General features: G+C 44.6%; 1 long non-coding RNA gene and 1 pseudogene across 1 annotated transcript; both read left to right on the top strand.

Moving 5' to 3' along the window:
• Window positions 1–8,782: 8,782 nt before the first annotated feature.
• Window positions 8,783–12,893, top strand: LOC141576056 (uncharacterized). The gene is made up of 3 exons (XR_012504285.1): window positions 8,783–8,937; window positions 12,026–12,254; window positions 12,764–12,893. It is a non-coding gene; the product is annotated as an uncharacterized LOC141576056 (long non-coding RNA).
• A 3,911-nt stretch (window positions 12,894–16,804) lies between these two features.
• Window positions 16,805–17,525, top strand: LOC141575978 (trafficking protein particle complex subunit 9 pseudogene; annotated as a pseudogene).
• The last annotated feature ends 5,559 nt before the right edge of the window (window positions 17,526–23,084 follow it).

Raw genomic sequence — 23,084 nt, 5'->3', positions numbered from 1 at the left:
ACCAGATTTGATGTAGGAACTGTACCACCAAAAGAAATCCCCTCACCATAATATCTTTTGAGGAAAATATTATTCTTTAAGACTCTAACACTAAATCGTAGAAGAAAGCAAGGAACATTTCTTGTAGTTAATACATGTTCATGCAAAAAGAAATTTGATATTTTCATTGAAAAATGTTGATTTTAATAACTTTTACTAATGTGAATATTATTATTCATAATTTAAGTAACCAAATAAAACCACAGTTATTTATTATTAAGATTGAAAACTATTTACTCAGTCTCTCAATTAGAATACTGAAGTGTATTTAAAAGATGGAAAAATACCCATGATGACACCATCTTTTTTATTAACTAAATATCAAGAACTGTGCAGGGTTAAGATTTGACCCCTGCAAGCTGCCAGGTTAGCATGAGGTAGTCTGTGGATGCTGCCAGAAGACAGGACACTCCCCCAGGATCAGAGACAAAGGACTTCCTGCCAGCACAGCAGGCAGCCTGGGGTTCATGTTCATGTTGGTTCCTGAGCTCTTTTCCTATTGCCTTTGTAACAAAGGACCACAGACTCAGTGGCTTAAAGTAACACACATCCATTGTCTTACTGTTCTAGGGTGCAGAAATGCAAAGTCAATGTCAGTGGGCTAAAACCAACGTGTGGCCAAGTCTACGTTCCACACTGAGGCTCTTCGGAAAGATTCATCTTACTACCTTTCCCAGCTTGCAGAGGTGCTCACACTCCTTGGCCCAGGGCCCTGTGTCACTGTGACTTCTGCTGCCACATCACATCTCTGTCTCTGACCAATCTGCCTCTCTCCCCTAAGGACCTCCGTGATGACGTTTGCTTTCCCACAGTGATCTGCCATCCCAAGGTCCTTGACAGTCACACCTGCAGAGTCCCTTTTGCCATGCACAGTGACATTCCTAGGTTCTAGGGATCAGACCGTGGACATATTGTGGGCCATTATTCTACCGCGTTCTTCCCTTTGGCCCCACTGGTTCTTGTCCATCCCACATGCAAAATGCATCCACCTCATCCCAACACCCTCCAGAGTCTCATTTACTACACAATCAACTCAAAGTCCAACATGTAGTCTAACTATTATCAGCTGAAAAGCCTAAATATTTTCATCCTCATCACCTAAGTCAGGCATGATTGAGACCCTGGGTGTGATCTTCTCTGCTCAAAATCCTGCAATGGCTTCTCATTTCACTCAGTGAAGAAGCGAGAGTCCTTATGGTGACCTTACAGCTTTCCTCCCCCTCCCCAAGCTGAACTCATCTCCGGTTTTCTCCCTGGCTCACTCCGCTCCAGCCACACTGTCCTCCCTGCTGTCCCTTGGGGATATCAGACATGCACCCACAGGCCTGTTGCCCTGGATGGTCTCTGTCCAACTCATATGCTGAAGTCCTAAACCCCAGGACTACAGAACATGACCCCATTTGGAAATAAGGTTGTTGCAGATTTTATTGGTTAAGAAGAGGTCATTAGGGTGGGCCCTAATCCAGTATGACTTGTGTCCGGATAAAAGGGGCAATGTGGACAGAGAGACACGTGTACATGAGAGATGACGTGATGAGATGTGGAGAGAAGACGGTCGTCTCCAAGCCAAGGAGAGAGGCCTGGACCAGCCTCTCCCTCCCAGCCCTCAGGAGGAGCCTGCCCTGCTGACACCCTGCCTGCAGACTCCCCGCCCCCAGGGCTGTGAGACAGTGAGCCTCTGTGGTTCACGTCACCCAGTGTGCGGTGCTGTGTTAGAGGGAGCTCAGCAACTAGCACCCCCTTCTCAAGGTCCTCAGTGAGCCCAGCTCTGGCCATCTCATTTTAACCTGGAAACTGCCTTCCCCTTGTCTCTGCCCCAGAAACCCCCTCTCCCTGATCATATTATTTCTATCACCTTCTAGAATACCATATATTTCACATGACTGTCACGACTGTAGTTTATGTTCTGCTCCTCCTCAGTCCTACAGGGACAAGGATCCTTATTTGTTCACTGACGGACCTCAGGTGGCTTGACCTGTACCCGTGGCACAGCAGTCAATACAAATTGGCCGAATGGAAGGAGGGATCGTTCCTTACATTCACAGGTGAGTGAACGAAGATTCCGGGGGACTGAGAGTTTCCCTCAGGCACAGAGCTGGTAAGTGTCAGGCCAAGGTGGGTTTCAGGTACCTATGAACCTGAGGGAGGCTTGAGTGATTCCCTTTCCATTGATTAGTATTTCTCAGGTGTCTCTTTTTCTGGCTCTAACTTTTGACTTCTTTCTGTTATTCTTCTAAGCTTTCAACCAGTTTTAAGTTTTAATTCTGCTTTGTCTCAGGTAAACAAATGAAATCTGTAAACCTTTTAACTCATTATTTATTTCATCTAAATACATTGTGATTAGTGATGATGTTTTATTTCTGGCATCTTGTTTTGTGAATTCTATTTTCTTTGCTCTGCTTTTCTCCTGCCTGTTATATACCTTGCAGTCATGGTTAAGAGCATGGCGTCTAGAGACAGCCTATCCGGGCTTGGGGCTTGGTTCCCTCCCTTGCTAACCATGTAACCAGTATATGTAATCCCTTTGAGACTCACTTTCTTCATGTACAAAAAGTGGTAATATCCGTCTCAAAGACTGTGAGCATTAAGTGATAAAATAAATGAAGAACTTAGAATAGTGACCGGCCTATTTTGCGTTCTTCATTTTGACTTCTTTATTTTTATTCTCTTTTTAAACAATTACTTTAGAGATTACTGTTGAATTTTAATGAACACCCTAGATATTGAAGATTAAAATGTTACTTAACCCATTCATTGAATTTTATATACCAAATGATATCTATATTTTGTTTCCATAAGTTCTGTTTTGTTCTTTAAAAATTGATCTGTTTTCTTTTTCATGATGTCCTGATTGTTCATTATGTTATATAAGATTCATTTTAACTTTTAATGATTCAGTCATACTTCTTTTATGCTCTCTCTTAGATTGTTTCATAATTTTAGGCTCTGGAATATTAATCATCTTGTGTTTTGTGGTTAGATCTTTCTTCCCAGTGGCACTGATTTCCTTCTGTTTTTAGTTGTGTGTCTGTGTGTGTGTAGAGTTGTGGGAGCTTCTCTATAGTGAGTACATTTTTTTCCCTATGATTGTCCCTTAAATCTTGGTTTTTAAAGTTTCCCTAGAGAACAATTTTGTGTTGCTTATCCTAAGGCTCCAGGTGATATGATCAACCTTGAATTATTATATTTTTTGGCTTGGGAATTCCGGAATCTTCAGTGGAGTATCAATTTGGATTCCACATTCATATAAAGCAGGGGCGTGGAGATTAGATTTTTTTAAGGGAGACTTTGTTTTTCCCTAGAGAACCAGTTGTTTCACCCCTTTCCTGTGTGCACATGTGGAGAACTTTGAGTCTCCGTTTCAGTGAAGAGGCAAGTCTTCCAATACGTCTTATGCAGAGGTTTCTATAAAGGAAGACTCTTCTACATCAGGTATGGACCCTGTTTCCTAAATGGACATTGTATCCCTATTTATGTGCAGATGAAAACCCCTTCCCTCCAGGGTGCGGTGGCATCAGCTCACAAGATTACCATTTTGGCATTAAGTGTCCTCTTTGTATTGTCACCTGGGAACTTCTCTCTCCATAGTTAGCTCTGTGTTATTTTGTTGTATTTTATCCGGCATTACTGAATGTTTTACTTAAAAGGGATCCTAATTAGCTCTGTTTACCTGTTTCCAGAGCTGAAAGCTTCAGTTCTAGAGTATCTGTTTGATTTTTCTTAAAAATACATTCCAGTATATTTCTCTGGTGAAAGTCTTGACTCTGTTATATATTCTCCCATCACTTCCTTATTTTCTTGAATGTATTAAAAGTATTTTATAGCCTTTATTGGTAACTCTGATGCCTACATCACCTGGGGTTTGCATCCTTTGTCTAATATTTATTATTCTCATTTTATCCATCATATAGTCTTGACATGTTGCATGTCTAGAAATTCTTTATTACATGGCAGACATTGCAAATGAAAAATCCATATCTTATCTTCCGTAAGAGGTTTTCTACCTTCCCGTTAGGCAGACAGGTTGAGGGACTGATCATCTCACTCCAATCAGGCCCTGAGTTGTGTCAGGACAGAAGTGCCATTTTTCTTAAGACAGCTTTGAGGTATACTTGGCAAAATAATTTTCACACATTTAAAGTGTACAACTTGATACATTTTGACATAAGTGTATCCCCAAAAAACCATGACCACATTCAAGACAGTGAATATACCCATCACCCACAAAACTCTTCTCCTGCATTTTGTTGTCCCTCCCTCCCTCCCCATCTATTCCCCTGGAAACCATTGATCTGCTTTCTATCACAACATACTGGTTTGCATTTTCAAGATCGTTGTATGAATGGATTCATGCAGTATCTACACTATGTTTTCTGACTTCTTTCATTCAGTGTAATTATTTTCAGAGTCATCTGTGTTCCTGTATTAATAGCTTATTTTTCTTATAGCAGAGTATTGCTTAGTGCTGAGTTTTTCCTGAATAGGTTATTGTGAGCAGTGTTTGGATAGACCATCCTTTGTTTCTTCATTTACTTCTTGATGGATGCATGGGTTGTTTACAACTTGAGCTATTATAAATAATATTGCAGTGAATATTTGGTTACAAATCTTTGTATGGACATATGCTTTTATTTTGTAAAGCATCAGATGAGGAATATCTGGCTTATATGGCAGATAGTTGTTTACCATTTTTAAAGAAACTGTTAAACAGTTTTCCAAAATGGTTGTGCTATTGTAAATTCCTCGTGGTGTGTATCAGTTCTGGTTGCTCTATTTCCTTGCCAGCACTTTGTAAGGTCCGTCTTTCTAATCGTACACATTCTAGTATGTATGTGTACTACTATCTCACTGTGGTTTTTAAAAGCATTTCTCTAATGACTAATGGCATCTTTAATCAGCATCTTTTCATATGCTTATTATCCTTCTGGATATCTTTACTGAAGTGTGTTTTCTGGCCTCATTCATTCATTCAGGTGTTTGCATTATTATTGAGTTTTGAAAACTTTTTATTCTGGATCAGACACAAAGAAAGACTTTTACCAGATATATGATTTGCAAATAGCTTCTGTCTATGGCTTGTCTTTTCATTTGCTTTGCAGTGTTTAGAAGAGCTTTGAAGAGTCTTCATTTTTGTAAAGTTCATTCTATCAGTTACTTTTTTTAAAATAGATTATACTTTTGGTGTCATAGCAAAGAAATATTTGCCAAACCCAAGATCATAAAGTTTAAGCCTATGCTTTTTCTCCTAGCTGTTTTATAGTTTTAGATTTCTTAGTAAGATCTATGATCCACTTAGAATTAATTTTTGTATATTTTGTGAGGTGTGGATCAAAGTTCATTTTTTTTTTGCATATCACTATCTAACAATTCCAGCACTACTTGTAGAAAAGATCCTTTTCTCCACTGCATCCTTTTGAGAATCAGTCTATATAAGTGTTCGTTTAGTTCTGAACTTTCTATTCTGTTCCATTATTCTATTTCCCTGTTTTGCACCAACACCATACTTTCTGATTACTGTAGTTTATGAAAAAAGTCTGAAAATTGGATAGTGTAAGTCTTCCAAATTTGTTTTTCTTGTTCAAAGTTGTTTTGGATATTTGGGATCCTTTGCATTTTTATATGAATTTTAGAATCAGTTTTTAAATTCCTTACATCCTCTTCTGCCAAAATTCCACCCATGTCTTTGGCTATCCCCCAAGACACATTTTCTGAAGAGGTCTCTCTAGATCCCAGGTGAAAGTAATTTCTCTTTCATCTGTGCTCCATTCACATTTCATAATATTTGATTACATTTATTCATATTTGGCTTTATGAACTTGTCTGATCTTTCCTGCCATATAGTAAACCTCTCAAGATTAGGCATCTTGACTTGGTTCCCTCTGTCTGCTGAGAAAACTAGTTCAATGCTTTGCAGGAGTGAGACCTGCAGTAAGAGGTATCTGCAGCACACATCTATCTCATTGCTTGCATATTGTCAAGGAATCCTGCAGATTTAGAATTGTTTATTGATTGTTGTCTCCAAGACGGCTCAGTCTTTTTTGTTTCTATTACTACTGCTGCAGTTTCAAAGAACAAAGGGCTAATTAGTTTCCAAATATGAAAACATACTGTAATTGAGTTGTGATGCAAATTATGTGCTGCTGTGTCTTAAAAGCCTGCTTAGTGTTCACAGGCTCCTTCACTCATGGAACTTTTGGGAGAATGACATATCCTTAAAGATAGCACTGCTGACTTTGGGGACCTGAGCAGCAGTATCTGAACTCACTCCTGCTGTTTTTCCAGTGTCCCCTCTAGCCCTCCTCCAGCCCTCCATGCCCGAACCTGCAGTTCTGCCCTCGAAAAGCCTATTACTTCTCAGGAAGACTTCCCTATGAAACATAATAATATCCTTCTTGCGGGGACATTCAGTCCAGTGACCTGACAGCAGGGGAAAATGTTTAGTCTGCACTTGGTAGAGCCTAAACTCTTCCATACTTATTAGAAGCAAATCCAATGAGGAAACTGTGTTGGCATCTAACAAATCAGCATAAATGTCTGATGAGGAAGATCAGCTTCCCCATCCCACTCAGGCGTCATGTTGGTGTGACACTCACGGTGGCTAACATTTTCTCCTGTGTGCAATGTAAGTTTCAAGACATTATGAATGGCTTTTTGTTTTTCTTCCTTGGTCTTTCCACATTCACTGTGTCTGGTGAGATTATATGAATCCTGCTTATTTTCAGCCCAGCACTTACACTTTTTAAAGGATCAAGTGTTTAAAAGGCTAGTGGACAATTTGTTAGAAGATAGAAATCCTTAGATTTTGGTCCTAGAGTTGAATCTTGGTTAGGGGTGAATGAAAATTCCCATTAAAATTTTAAATTCAGTGTTATCAAGTTTTAAAAATAGTTAAATATTAGACAATTCCATTAAACACTTTAGCAGTTATTTACTTTTAAGCCTGTTTCTGGGGCAATTTTGCAATGATTCCCTCCCTTTGTTGATTCCCTCTTTGTCAGAATCCTTGAGAGGCCCCTGTCATCACTGTCAGTATCATCATCATCATCATCATCATGGAACTGATTCCTCTGGAAGATACCAGGAAAATAAACAGATGGGTGGGGTTATGTGTAGGTCAGTGTGTGCATATACAATAAGAACAGTTATCAGACATTAGATGCAAGATATCCATTTTATTTAGAGAAGAATATGGTCATGAAATCCTGATGTGGTTAATGAAGGAAGCAGTGGGAACAGGATAGTCAGTGGAAAGGAGGAGGAAGTGAGTGAAGCGGGGAGCATAGATCCTTGGTTAACCGATCATCAAATTGGTGGGAACGAGGGGAGTGTGGTGGCAGAATCATGTTCCTCCCCCGCCACAGGTTAGCCAACAGTGACATGTTTCTGTACATGGCAAAAGGGATGACAGATATATTCGGAGAAATATCTTAGAGGATTTCTGTATTCTAAATTCTCTATTAGCCTTTTAAACCCATGATACATTATTAAAGTTTAGTGGAGGGCCACAAATAAAAAGGATTCATATAATCTCACCACACATACTGAAGGTAGAATGACTAAGGAAGAAAAACAAAAAGTCATTCATAAGTGCCTTGAACCTTAAATTGCTCATAGGAGGAAATGTCACACAAGGTGAGTGTCACAGCCACATACATAATGCCTGAATGGGAGGGGAGAAGGGGATCCTGAGATGAGACAATAGGGTGAGTAGCCTGGATTGTCCAGGTGGGCCCAATGTAATCACAGGGGTCTTTAAAATGGAAGACATAGCCCAGCTGAGTTTAAAATCAGAGGGAGGTGTAGCCATGGAGCAGTGTTCAGAAAGGCTGCTGGCCATGAAAATGGAGGAAGTCGTGGGACACAAGCTAAGGAAGGTGGGTGACCTCTGGAAACTGGAAAAAAAAGAAACAAAAATGAGGAAACATTCTCTTCTAGATCCTCTAGAAGGAAGGAACCCTGCTGGCAACTTGAATTTAGCTCAATGAGAACTGTGTTGGATCTCTGACCTCCACAGCCATAAGGTGATAAATCTGTGCTGGTTTAAGCTGTTGAGCTTATGGAAGTTTGTTACAGTGGTAATAGAAAAATAACATAGTGAGCGGTAGTGTAAGGGATTAAAGTTCTAGGCTGGGGTGTGGAGAGGATTCTGACATTTACACCTAAAAAACAACCAGGTAGAGTGGGAAGGTGTTTTAAGGAAAACCTTCCTGGCAGGGCTGTTAATAGGACTGTTTGGTGTGAGGAGAGCATTGGAGTAGAGGAATCAATTAAATCTCTACCAGAAAAATAAGGAATAAAATATAACAGTGCTTCAATGTTAGTGGATGCAGGAATGGAAATGGGCAGAGAGATATAATCATTACTTTGAAATGAGCTACAGATTTGATGATTGCATGTTGGGGAGAGTTAGCCGATGTGTGGACTGAATGTTTGCATTCCCTCAAAATCCATATGTCAAAACCCCAACTCCCAGAGTGATGGTATTGGGAAGCGGGGCCTTTGGGAAGTGATTACTAGGATAAAATAAGCTCATGAGAGTAGAGCCCTCATGAATGGGATTAGTGCCCTTATAAAGGGCCCCAGATTGCTTGCTTCTTTCTGGCCCATGAAGATAGTGGGAAGACAGCCATCTTCGAGACATGAAGGCTATCATCTTCCAGATGCATTGACCTCAGCCTCCAAAACTTAAGGAACATGCTGGTTGTTTAAGCCACCCGGCCCATGGTAATTTGTTACAGCATCCCAGACTGACGAAGACAGTGTAGAATGCCTCTGAGTTTGACACTGATTGCCTGGAGAATGCTGAAACCCAGGGAAGTGGGCAGCACAGACGTTTACTCATTTAATCCTGGCAACACGGTACGAGATAGAGTCTACATATTCCTCGCTATTTAAAAGGTAAGGAAAAAGAGGCACAAATAACAACAACAACAACAACAACAACAACAACAACAACAACAACAACAACAACAATTTTTCCAAGATTCGCACAGAACCCCCTGGAGGCAGAGTGAGAATTTATACTCAGGCAGGCTGACCCCAGAGCCCCTGCTCATAACTACCAAGTCAGATCACCTTGCTTATGTGGATCAATTTTTTTTCAAGTGTGATATGAGGGTACTGTGTCCAGTAACTTATAATTTCAAAATAACTCACTGTAAGGGAAACATTAGTCGCAGGCATTGCAAACCACAGAAATCTAGACATACAAAAATAACTCGTTAGGGCAAGATAACCAATAATGTTTTTAAATATTATACTTGCTGTACCTTTGCAATAAAATGTGTATTTATAATTCTGTCTGGCTACAGAATAACTTCATAATCCTGAATGTGGCTGGTGGCTCCCATGGTGGACAGCACGGGCCTAGAGAATTTAAGTGACTTGTCCAGCCTCGCCCAGGAAGCTAGTGGTGGGATCAGAGCTATAGGTTGGGACTTTTCCTTCCTATCCAACAAGTCCCTCATGGAGGCTTAGAAGCTTCTCCTTTGGTGCCAGCTGTCTGTCCGTACTTATGACATCTTGTCAGGTGTCCCAGCCTGCTCCTGAACATAAGCCAGTAACAACATCTGCTCTTTTCTCGCCAGGTAATACATTCTAGCAACTTCCGTTGACTTCTTGGCATCAGTTCTTACCTGGAAGGGTAGTGGCTAGAGATGTAAATGTGTCCACATGACAGGGTTTTCATAAACATAGCAGGAGTTGTCAAGAGAAGAAAACGTCAGGAAGACGAGTGGAAGCAGGTCATTTAATATACCAAATGGGTACTTTCAATGTATGTTTGTGTTTCCAAGTCCAGACTTGTTCTGCTCGTGCATTACAGGCCAATAAATCGGGAGACCAGGTTTTGGGGCAAGAAATAGCGACTTTAATTTGGAAACCCAGCTGAGAAGATGGAAGTCTAATGTCCTGGAAAACCATTCCCCAAAATCAGAATTCAGGCTCTTTTTATATTAAAAAGGGGAAGCAGGAATGCTTGGTTGTTGCAAACTTGGTTTATGAATTCTTTGTTGTTAGAGTCTTTTGTTCTTGCAGCTCTTCGCCTGGGTCAGATCCGTGTAAACCTTCAACAAACAAATGTTATTTTCTATTCTTTAACATGTTATCTTTATATGAATGGAAAAGTGTTAATATCATTCAAAGTCAGAGCCTTGAGAATAGGGTCTCCTGTATATTTCAGGTTCTAGGTAACATTGTTTTACAAAAGGTGCAGAACCAACAAGACTAAACGTAGTAAACAGGGCACAGGGTTAAACTCAAAAGAACAGATCTAACATGGAGTCAGATTTGTTCTTTCCTATTTCAGTAGTGCCATGGAGAAGGCACTTTGGGCAGCTTGTTGTAGGGTCCTGGAGGCTTTCTCTCTCAGCTTCTGGGCACCTCTATTGCAAACCCTTCATAGCTGTCTGGCGTGCTGGAAAACCACTTCGACTGTTTTGCCCGGAAGATGCGTTCTGTTTATAACTCACCTCTACTCCTTGTAAAACAACTCAAGAAAAACTCGGTTTTCCACCAGCGTTGGGCAGGGGTGAGAGATAGTATGTAATTATTTTATAAAATAAAAATAAAAATTAAAATTAAAATTAAAATAATAATAAAAATAATAAAAGAAGTATTAAAACAGCACTGGGCACATAGGAGAGACTCAATAAATATATCCTGGCTTAAATTAAAAGTGATGGCTCAGTGAGTCTATGGCTGCTCTATTTGCTGAGCTTGTTACTCCTTTGCTCCATTACAATTTTTTTAACTGAAAAAGAAATACACGCATATGGTTAAAAAAATTCAAACAGAGCACAAAAATACACAAGTGAAAGAAGTTTTCCCTCACCCTCTGTTCTTTCAGCCCTCCCTGGAGGTGCCACTGTTTATTATCCTTCGTGTGCTTTTCCAGATAGGCTATGCACATTCCCACCTATGTATGTAAATTCCTTTAAACTTTTACGTATTTTTAACTTAAAGGGTTTAAATCCTCAAGTGCCTTCTGCCCGGGTAATAGAAAAGAACAAAACTGACTCCATACTAGATCTTTTCCTTTGAATTTAACCCTGTGCTCTGTCTCCTAGGCTTCATCTTGCTTGTGAAACAGTGTTGCTTAGAGCCTGAAATATACAGGAGAACCTATTCTGAAGGATCTGAGCTTTAAGGATATTTAACACTTTTCCATTCATATAAAGATAACAAGTTGCAGAAAAGAAAATAACGTTTGTTTTGCTGGAGGTTTACAGAGATTTGACTCAGGCAGATAGCAGCAAGAACAAAGGATTCTAACAAAAAAGAATTCCTTCACCAAGAAGTTTGCTACAACCAAGCACGTAGGAAAGGAGCCTGAATTCTGACTTGGGGAGATGGTTTTCCAGGATATTTGTTTGCCATCAAGGTATACAGAAACTTGCTATTCCATGCCCCAACACCTGGTCTCTGAACTTATTGGCCTGTCCTGCACTGAGGAGAATGAATTTGGACTCGGTAACACTCCTATCTACCTAGCAAGCTGGGCACTGGATTTGAGGACAGGTCTCCCACACCCAGGGAACTGCTGTGAGCCCTTGATGGTTCCACTAGGGTGGGGTGTGGTTTAGTCAGGAGGGATGGGGACTATGCACCAACACTCAGGCAGTCTGCTCTGTCTGGGGCTCTGATCCTGTACCTCCCGCTCCCCACCAGCCCAACACCTGGAACAGTGGAGCTAAGACAGAGATCTTGGTTGCCTGTTTCCCAGCGTGTAAAAGGGGAATATATACTCTTCCCAAGGTAGTTCTGAGCGGCAACACCCGCGGGTCCTTGGTTCCCAGAGCAACGGGTGTGATCCCGTAGGGGTTCTGCAGAGGCCTCGGCTGGAGGGCTGGGCCAGGGAGGGAAAATTTGAGCTACGGGCCTTGAAGTGTTAGAGAAGGGTACAGAGGCAGGACTGACTTCTGTTTCAGGATGCCCCCAGAGGTAAACCTTTTTCTCTCCATCTCTGCTACTCCCCTCCCCTCTCCAGATCCCTCCCTTCTCTCTGCACTTCCTGTCCATCTGTCTCCCTCCACTTTTCCCCTCCTCCTCTCCTCCTCCCATCTTCTCCCTCCCTCACTTCCGCAGCTTCTCTCACAGAAACCAGAGGATCGCTGGCCCTCCTGCGCATGCGCAGTCAGTGCCAGGTGGACCGCGGGTTGGAAGCTCCAGCTCGGAGCCGGGGATCGGCCCCAAAGTCTTCTCAGCTTTGTCGCCCGGTAAGCCTTTAGCTCCTGCCCCGGGGCCGGGGCCTCCGGCTGTGGAAGTGCAAGGTGGGGGGCTCACGGGAAATGTTCAGGCGGCTGCGGGAGGGCGGTCCACGTGTCACAGCCCGTGAGGGCACGAGTCAGCGTGTGTTCAGCTATATTGCTCGGGCCAGGACCCCTCTGCCCGCGACACCTGCCCGGCGCCCAGGCCACACCTGTCCAGGGCCAGGTGTGCACCTGCCGCTTCTCGCCCCCGCCGGTCTCCCCTCAGTCTGCGGCTGGCGTCCCTTCCCCTCTCCCGCCCGCGAGTCCTCTCCTCCCGGGCTTCCTCTCCTCAGCTGCCGGCCCATCCCCGTCCCTGGGCGGGCTGTGTCCCGGGACGGCGGGGTCTGCGGACCCGGACGGGGCAGCTGGGGCTGGGGCTGGCCTCCGAGCGGGGCTGCAGCCCTCGTCCCCAATCCCCCGCTTTCCCTGCCCCGTGACCCCTGGGCTGCCCTCCTCTCCCTTTCCCGCTCCCTCAGGACCAGCTCAGTGGCTTCTGCGCTGCTCCCCTGGCTGAGAGCCTCCGGCCGTAAAGCCCAGCTTCTCCTGGTGAAGTCTGCAAAAGGGAGCGTCAGTGCTGAGGGAGCTTCCGTCACCTCCCTCAGTGTTTCTGCCCCAGGTAATTTCCTTGAACACTTTCAGGTGTCATGATGGCGGTGCTTGATGATGTCACGTGTTTTTATAGTGAGAGGGATTACAGTGTTGAAAGCAGGGCTTTGTTCAGTTAAAAACGAGCTGAAGGCATGAGTATGTGACATCCTCCAGGCTTCCCTCTCCCAGGGTGAAACGTGTGACCGTCCATTTTAGAAAGATAGTTACAGTCCCTAACTAGCCCAGCCCAGCTTGTGTGTGTTAACAGGAACAGCACCACCAGAGGCTTTGGAGACCTAGGGACATTGCAGTCCTAAAGAGCTCCTGGCACAGTTTGGTTTGTTTTGGTTTTTTCTTTTTCTTAAATTGTGCGGCAGACTAGTTGTATAGAGGGGAAAATAATTGTCAAGAAATTATTTTTCATATAACAGCTTTATTGTGATATTGTTCACACACCATGAAGTCCATCCATTTAAATGGTACAATTCAGCAGCTTTTAGCATATTCACAGTGGTGCAACCATTATTATTCCAGAACGTTTTCATCACTTCAGAAAGAACAGTGGAAATCAATGACCTATCCACCCTTAACCAGTGGTGGTTCTAAAGAAGTTTCTTGGCTGTTCCTGACCATAAATTAACTTGCTACATTCCATGAAATATCTGGTAGGAATTCTAATCAGAATTGCATTGAATATGTCTATCAAAACAGGAAGAATTAATGTCTTTATGGCATAAACTTCTTCTAACCTTGAATATATCTGAGACCCTATCTTTTCATCTGTCCAGAGCCTGGCCCATGGGAAGTCCTCACTAATTTTTGGGCTCGTGAATGATGAGATTCTATACATTGTTAGTTGCAAATATAGCCTTTCACAGAAAAGTAACCTCAGTGAAGCCAAGTGACCCTCTGATGGTCAGAAAGGGTGACAGTCAGTGCTGGAGTGATATAGTGGGCTTGCTGCTTGCAGCCAGAATTCTCCACCTCTTACAGCTACGGGGATTACAGTGTTCTTTTATTTTTTTAAAGACTTGCTTTTATTTTTCTAATTATTTTTATTGAAGTGTAGTTAACTTACAATGTTAGTTTCAGCTGTACAGCAGAGATTCAGTTATAAACATATGCATATGTATATACATACGTTTTAGATTGTTTTTAGTGCAACTCATTACAAGAACTTGAATATAGTTCCCTGTGCTATATAGCAGGTCCTTGTCCTTTATTTTATATTTATTAACGTGTATCTGTTAATCCCCCTTTTCCTGCCTGCTAACCACAGTTTGTTTCTATGCCCATGAGTCCATTTCTAGCAGCACCATTTTTCCTAGTTAATATATGCTGCTTGGCTGCTTTCAGTTTCAGTAATTCCATCTTATCTGTGGGAGTTTTTCTTCTGGTGGACCTGTATGTGGTTTGCACACGTGGTAATAGAGATCTGTATTTCGGAGAACTCCAGGCCTCGTGTAGTCCCTGGTAGGGAGCTCCCACTGAGCTGATGCTTGAACCGGGAAAAAAGCATAGTAAATGTTGGAATTTCCACTATGGTTGAGACTTCCATGTTTCTATAACCTCTCTAGCCAACCTTAATATTGGCTGCACCCATACTGGGTAATTTGGTGGAACTCCATGGTATGGTGATGTAGAGACAGGGCTTTGTATGTTTCTTCTCTTTCCTTTTTCTAACACTCATTCTCCTGGGCCTCCCAGATCCTCCCCCAGAAGTGCCCAGGGCTGGCTTGGTGCTGCACTCAGGCAATATTTGTTATTAAGGCCCTTTCCTCATCTCTTCTGAGCCTCCGTTTCCTTCTCTGCACAATGAGACCGTAGACTAGATAAGTCCTTTTCAGTTTCTTTTAAAGCCATGTTTCCTTTGAGAAACAGAAAATGCAAATCTCTCCTCCCATTCCAACCCTTTAGATTTTCATATGTCCTCCAAGGAGTGACATAGCTCTTTGTGGAAAACTGATGTGATTGTGATTCCAGGTGGCACAGAAAAGACTCTTTAGAGATTTATTGCAGGGAAAGGGCAGGAAAGGAGCAGTATGTCACACTTTCTGGTGTGAGCAATGGAGCATGGGATTGGGTTTAAATACGGTGTCTGATGTGGCCTTTCTCTAATCTTGCACAATGTGATAAACCTCTCTCCCTCAGTTTCTTCATGTATGAAGTTGGGGTGACAGTATTTTAGGGTTTTTGTGAAACATTATACACATAATACATTTGTGTCTCGGTAGAAACAAGAGCTGCTAGGGAGTCAGTGATTTCTTTAAAAAAATAAATCTTGTCCATAGCACTCTGTCTGTGTGTATTTTGAAGTTCCTGAGGGTGAGTGTTGAAACTAAAGTCCATCGTGGGACAGGTGCCCATGGTCCTCTGTACCCCAGATTGCCCCCTCCTCCCCAGTCCTCTTCCTCTCAGTCCAGGATGAAGTTCCCTAGTAGATTTATACAGAGTTCTTGTGGAAATGGCTTTTCATTTTATTGTTTCACCAAGAAGGACTGCCATCATGAACTCTGTGGTCAGGTTTTGCTGACCTGAAGGCTATGCAATTGGGGGTTTCTATTTAATAAAAAGAAAAAAAATTACAAATACAAACTTAAACCTAGGGTGGTGACAGGGGCTCTTGGAAGTGGGGGCCATTAGCTTTGTTAGCTTCAGGTGCAGTGGCCTCTGGCCACGAGGACCCATTCTCGTGCTCTGAAGTTGGAGGGACCAGTGGGTTCAGTGGGAAATTTAACTGAGTGTATCTCATGGTCTAGGAATTGTCCTATTTGTGCTGTGTGTTCCTTATTTGAGACAGTGATCTCATTTAACCTCAATAGTCTCTTTAAAAATTAGACTTTTAATTTTGTGATGTAACTTAGATTCCCATGTAGTTGTAAGAGATAATATGGAGAGGGCCTATGGACAATTTGCCCAATTTTCCTTAACGGTTCAATCTTGCAAAATTCGGGTACAATTCATTACTGACTCACTAACGCTTTGAGGTTTGTGTCATTGCCCTCATTTCTATTCATGATTAAACTGGGGCTTAGAGAAGCACACAGGCCTGCCCATGTCACCCACATGGTTAGTGTAGAGTCGGGTGAAAGTGGGCTTGGGATTTCCAGGCAGTACCATTATGATGGTCTGTGGCAGGGAGCAGCATTCACTTTGCTTGTTTATTCATTCATTCAACAAACATTTATTGAATAACCTCTGTGTGTCAGATGCTTTAATACGGTTATCAGATTCTTCAGCAGTACTGAAAATCAGGTAATGTTTTCTGTTTTTTAATCTGAGAAAATTAGCTCTGAAAAGTTATAACCCCCCGAAAGGTAATATAGCTGATAAAGGAGGGATAGTAAATTTGTACACTCCCCTCTTTTTATGCAGATTGTAACCTAGGCATTTAACATTTGCAAACTTCCGTAATCCAGATAATTTCTTGTAAGGCAAGGATTTTTTTTTTAATTGAAGTATAGTCAAGTTTACAATGTTGTGTCAATTGCAAGCTGTTTTTTGAATTTTGAATTAAATAATATTTTTTGATGAGGGTAATTAGGTTTTTTTATTTGTTTCATTTTTTACAATGAGTTACTGGGGATTAAACACAGGACCTCATACTTGATAAGCACGTGCTCTACCACTGAACTGTACCGTCCTCCCCAAGGCAAGTTTTCTTATCCATTATTCTGCAGCTTAGGAGTTCAAATAAATTGGAGTTGAAATCCAGATGTTTTGATCCCACTGTGGATCTTTTCTTTATATTCTGCTTAAAGGGGTGTGGAAAGCAGTTCCTTTGTTCATTTCTTTATTCAGCAGTTTTAAGCACTGTCTTTGCATCAGGGTTTGGCTAGGTGCTTGGAACAGAAAACAAGAAATGACCCTGCTCTGCAGGGGCAGGAAGCCTAGACCAAAAGCTGGGTAATGTGATCCGACCTACAGTAGCCATGTGCAGGCACTGAGGACAAACTGTACCCCCGTCTTTGCTTGGGCTTCCCTTGCCTTCTGGCTGGTACACACCAGGTCACCGCAACCCAGAGGGGCCCACAGCCCACAGCAGAGTAAGTATATCGATTTCCTCTCCCCTCTCGGCAGGGGCTGCAACATGAGGATCCCTGACTACGTGCAGTGCGCTGAGAACGACCAGATTCTCCCCGTGGTGGTCCAAGCCTTTGGGATCATCTCAGAGGAGAATATCTTTTGCATCTATAAGCGAATCTCCTTGGTGAGCCAGATCAGCCCCTGCGGCTCGCATTGGGCACTCTGTATCCACTACATGCACCACTATGCACCTGAGAATGGGTGGGGAATCTTCCAGACCCACAGCAAGGTAGTGGGCCGTGTCACCATTGCCGACTGCCTCTCGGCCAAGGCCTTCGAGAAGCTCCACTTGCAGAGGAGCTGTATGGCACATCGTTAATGACTCTCAGCTCTTTGTGCTGCATGGGGAGGTAGCCGAGCAGAAGCGCACCAACGTGGCCTTCAGTCTATGAGGACTGCAGGCTGGTGGAGAAGAGGATCGAGGACTTCACTGTGTCAATCTTCATCATGCTCAAGTACAAGTGGCTGGATAGGGCCCCCAACAAGTCTGGGGATAAGATCCCCCTCCTCTGCACCTTGTTTGAGAAGGAGGACTTCATGGGATTGGACACAGACAGCAGGTAAGTCTACCTGGAGGACCGGCCACCCTCGATGTGTGCCAGATTGCTTCCCTATATCCAGGAAGGGATCGTCAAGGAAGAGGGCTGTCTTGTAGCCAAGAGTGGATGGAGGTGCAGCCCGCTGGTTTACAGACATTTAAAAGTGAATCCGCCTTTGTTTCAGACAGATCCTTTTAGGGATATTGTGGACACTTACTCCAGCTTTTCAGCCAGGACCCCTGGTGGGACCCCTGGAGTTGCTGTCCAATAGAGTAGCCACAGCCTCTGATGCTAGGAGAGCTGGGGAGGAGGCTGGTCTGAGCTGACATGTGCTGTAGGTCAAATGAACATCAGATGCTAGACATCTAATAAAAGGAATGTAATCTACCTTGTTCCTTTCTATATTGATTACATGTCAAATTGATAGTATTTTACATACAGTAGAATAAGTAAGATCTGTTCTTAAAATCACTTTCTAGTATTTGTTTTTTGTTTGTTTCTTTGTTTACTTTTTAAATGTGGCAACTGGGAAACTTTCTTTACATGGATCTCATTTCATTTCTGTTGGGCAGCCTGTCCTGGGACAGTCTCATCCCTTTGCTTAGATAAGAGATGCTGAATCCCGAGATGAAGAACGAGGCTCTGGTTGAGCTGAGGGTGGAGCCGGTGTCTCCTGACTCCCAGGCCCAGCACCTGCACGGCTCAGGCCCTCTCTTCATGCCCGACAGCCACCAAGCCAGGTTTGGTCATCAGAAACACCGCCAGGGACTTCCGAATGAACTCCTTACACAGGAAAAGGCGTGTCACGGAGTATGGGACAGAGCAGGGAAAGGTTCATCCTCACTTTGTCCCTGTGATAAGGTCAAAGGCCTCACTTTGCCTCGAAATTGCAGACGAGCTCTTCTGGGCTGCCTACCCCACCCCCCACTTTCTGCTCTGTTTCCCCGTGTGTCCATTGCGCCGTCCCTCGGGCAGAAGAGGTTGAGATGCCTTTGCCGAGAGGTGGTCCCCCTTTGCTGGGGAGAGTGAGGGAAGTTGTGTACCCCCGGCCTACGGCCTCGAGCATTGAGTCTGGAGAGCGCTCATGGCGGTCTCACAAGTGACGGTCAGAGAACCTAGCACGTGCAGCCGGGTCCGCTGTGGAGGCAGTGCTCTGTGATTCTCGAACTTACACAAGATCAGATCCTACTTTCTGGTTGTTGGTCAGTTGGAGGAGAAGGTGCCAGAGAATTGAAAAAAAGAAAGTCCAGACCAGCCCTGTGAGTGAGAGGCACAGGGGACCCGAGTCCCACCTGTTTGTGGTGCCTGGCAAACTCTGCATGAATTTTCAGTTCCTCCCCGGATATTCCTCTATGGCTTAAGGAAGGGGCAAGGCATGTCGTGGCAATGATCTGTACTTGTCCTCACAGGGCCCTGCGATCTACATGTCCGCACTCCCCTTCTGCTCCTTGGAGATGAGGTGGCAGGTTTAGGAGCCTGGGCACTGCTGAAGGCACAGCTGCCACCACCGGGCTTCTCCCAGACTGGCTCCGTTCATCTCACCTGTCACCTCCTGCTGAGCCCCCAGGCGTTAGTCCAGGTAGGTGCATCGGTACAACGTAAGCAGGGACCAACTTCTCCCCCTGGACAGACTGCTGCGTGAGCAGTGGAAGCCTGGAGCCATGCCCCAGCCCCGTGGCCAGTGCTTCCTTTTGTCATAGGAGGCACTGGTGACATTTTTGCTCAGCAACTGCTTGGCTCTGAGTCTGTAGACCCACCAGAGAATGCCAGCTTGTTTTTGCCTTTTCAAGTCTGTCCTTGGGATTTGGCAGAGTAGCTGGATGTGTACTTAGCCCATAGCGGTTGACACTGTCACCATTGTTTACCCAGAATCTCGTGTACCAGGCATGGTTCTCAGCATCAAAATACAGCAGCGCATTAAACCTCCCTCCTGGTGGGTCTGTCTGCTTTGGTACAAAAAGCAACCAGCCAGCATCTGAACGTCAGTGAGATAATTCGGCCAGTGAGCTCGGGTCAAGCAAGTTCTTCTCCAGTTACTTTTACTCCATTGTTCCTTTTACTATTACACAGTCATTAATTTATAAAACAATGCTTTGGTGCAGAAGCAGAAACTAATTCTCTCCTGCTATTCTTGGTGGAAGTAAGTAAAACTGTTCAGCCTGAAATGCGACCACATTTTGTAGCTCAAAAGCTATCTAGACGCGTGTAGGTGGGGTTTTGGTTTGGGGCTCTGACCATGTTGGTGTCCCCCGGCAGCGCCGCTCCACACAGGCCCCGGCCTTCCCTGGAGCAGGAGGTGAGGGTGGGTCTCACCTTCCCCATGTTCCTGTCCTCATCACACTCACGTAAGATCTTGTACAGGCTGTCAAAGTCATTTTTGTTCTCGTGTGTTTCTAATTTTCGCTTGTTATTCTTTTCCTTTTTCTTTTTCCCTTTTTCTCTTGTACTGCCCTTTGAGTATGTTGTTGCGTCTGAAAAGGTGGGCTGTGCACACCCTGCATTGGAAATAGCTGGATCGCCCTCCGTGCTGTCTCCATCGCTTTAAAAAGCAAAAACTTAACAGCTGCCTTGATCCATGTATTATCCTAGTCATCTTGTTATTTTCTAATTTTTTGGAATATTTGCTTTGTTAGCACGTCACCCACTGGTGTTTGATACCTGTTAAAATCCTTGCTTTGAGGAACCTGTTTGGTCCTCCTCATGTTTGGTAACAATGCGCCCTTATTAAATTTGTTTGTTTTGAAGAAGTGAGATGGGAATTGATTTAGGCGGCTGCTGAAGGATTCTTTTCATGGAGTATTTAAACTTCTAAAGTCAAAGTCTGCAGCACCTTGCTCGATATCTGCTTTTACACAAAAGTGCTCAGCACGCGGTTCCTGGCTGTCGCTGTGTGACGTGCGTGATAGCCCTTCCTGGCCGACGGTCACTGGTGAGGAAGTGGCAGGCTCGGGGGTGAGCAGCTGCAGGGTACGCTGTTGGAGGAAGCAGTCACTTTTTTTTTTTTGCATTCATCTTCCCCTATGCCATTTACTTTACTTTGCCTTCATAAAGGGGCAGTATCGGGTCCAAAATTCATGCCACTCTTTTGTTCCCTGTACGAGGCTGGTTTTTCTGAGTATCAGGACAACATGGCCTTCTCCGAAGAGGCTGGCTCACCTGGATCTGGTGGACACAGGGACCGCTAAAGGGGACCGTATGTTCCACTCTGCTTCATCCAGTGGGCATTCAGAGTCGGGTCTGTGGTTTGCCTCAGCAGCCGTGCAGGCCTCCCTGCACTGGCCTTTACTTTTAACCCACGTTGGCAGTAAATGGCTGCCTCCGTGTCTGTTGCAGCTGACGTCCACCACTGACGGCCGTGTCGTTACTTTTGGGTAGTGAGACCCCAATACCCTAGTCAGCCGTGAAGGAAGATGCTTTGGCAGACCAAACCTTGCATTCTCACCCCTACCATGGTTCATCTCACCCGGGGGAAGGGTTTGGTCACCACCATCATGCTGACCATGAGGCTTTGTTTCTCCTTTCATGTTCTGGTCCAAATGTCGACACTGCGTTTTTCACTGACTTGGTCTCGCTTGAGACAGGCCAGACTTTTTGAAAGAGTCCAACACATTCTGGGTGGGGAACAGAACAGAAGTGTCGCAAATAGAAGGAGTCTAGGCTGTCCGGGTTGGCAATTGCAGGCTGGGATCTGTGATGGCTGGGCTGTGCTCTGGACACAGGCCTTTCCCGTGGCTCCTGAGAGCCCAGGGGTCGGAGTGAGAACAGCCTTGCCTGGGTTCCTCCATTCTCTTCTGCATGTGTGTCTTCTAATTAGGAGCTCCCCCAGACCTCGGGTCCTTCAAAGCTCAGACCATGGGTGAACCTTGAGTCCCTTCTCCTGGGCCTCCTGTGTGAGAATCCAGTGCCTTCTGAGGTGACCAGCGGCAGGAGATGCCTCCTCCTCTAGGGAGCACCATTCGGAGGACTGTGACTCACTGCACCATGCTGTGAGCTTGTGGGGTGACGGCCATGGTCCCTGCAGAACCAGACTTGAGATGGGCTTAGCGATGGAAATAACAGGACTGATTCCAGGGCAGGGCTCGTGGGAAGGAACAGGGGATATTGAATGTGACCTCAAACACCTAGGTGGGTGATGTTTCTGTTAGTTAAATGTGGAGCCTGGGAGGTACCTGCCAGGAATCGAATTCCAGAGTAAATGGTGGACATGAGGCATTTTTAAGATGCCATTTGTCATCCAAGTTAGGACTTCAAAGAGGCACTCTGGTCTATGAGCCTGGGGCTCAGGTGAAGGTGCCGGACTAGAGATACACGTTTGGATTTGTCCTTCTTAGCTGGAGTTCACAGCCTTACATGTGGGTTAGCTCTTCTCAAGAGGTGCAGACTGAGGCTGAGGGAGGGCAGGGCTGTGCCTCGGTTGGAGGAAAGCCCAGACAATGCAGCTTTGGTGTGTCAGTCAGTGGCATTTGGGATTTTCAGAGCAATGCCATTTATCCTTAAAGGGCCGGGTGGTGGGCAGGGCCAGTCAGGATGAAATCTAAAAGGAGGGTCGTGGCCACGTGTGCATCTTGGGAAGATGCAGAGGCTGCAGGGTCCGGGAGGGGAGACTCCTCAGAAGCTGGAGTGGGAGTGGGGAGTGGGGAGAAGGTAGTCACACTTACCTGTGATGGTGGGAAGGAGTCCTAGGGAGTCCCCACCCTACCGGACTCTCTTTCCCATGAACAGAAGGCAATCAGACAGAGGATCTGAGATGAAAAGTGATGGGTGCTGTGAGGGGAGCCAACCTGGGGAATGGTGCTTGGACAGTTCTGGAATAGTCTTCCTGCAAAATAGAGTTAAAAAAAACACAGACTCTAAAGAATATTGACAGTAACTGAGGAGGCAGTTTTTCTGGCCTCCTAAGGGTAAGTCATGTATACGGGGATACACAGAAGAATCGGGCAGTCTCTTGCGGGGGCTTGATCCTTACCAGAGTCAACAGTGCAAGTTTAAAGGGGCAGAAGGGCAGCGGAGGGAAACTAGCCAGGCCTCGTGTCAGGTACCAGTCGGCCGCCCTAATTGCGTGTTCCATTCACATCCATCCCTCCCATGTGGGCGGTGGCAGCCCCCTTTTGCGGATTGGCAAGACTTCTCAGAGGGGTTAAGGTATCAGTCCATTTAGCGGCTAGTAAATGCTGTAGCAGGATTCAAGCTGGGCCTTGTCGGACTTAAAGGGCATGTTTTATCTACTAATTCCGGTACCTCCCTGTTGTACCTGGAATGGTGAAGTGGGTCAGTTTTGGAGCCTTTCAGAAAAAGTGCGATTTAAGTGCCTCAGGACTGTTTCACAAAGCTCAGTGTTCTTGGATTGTTCGGAAGCAACGCAGTGCTTTAAGCCCCACAGATGTAAGGTCTTACTCCTTTGACGATGACGTGGTTGCAAATGACATACAGGTGCAAAACCAGACTTAGCACCTTCTGAAGGGAAACTCTCCAGTTCTTCCTTGATCCGCTGTCTTCTGCGGGATGTAACTCTGCTGCAGCGTAAGCCTGAGTTTTCCGTATGGATTGAGGGTTTGATAACCAATGTTAACATAAAACGATCAGA

The sequence above is a fragment of the Camelus bactrianus genome, chromosome 35 (assembly GCF_048773025.1).
Source record: "Camelus bactrianus isolate YW-2024 breed Bactrian camel chromosome 35, ASM4877302v1, whole genome shotgun sequence".
Classification (NCBI taxonomy): domain Eukaryota; kingdom Metazoa; phylum Chordata; class Mammalia; order Artiodactyla; family Camelidae; genus Camelus; species Camelus bactrianus.
Note: the sequence above shows the minus strand (reverse complement) of the source record. Positions and strands in the feature narration are given on the sequence as shown.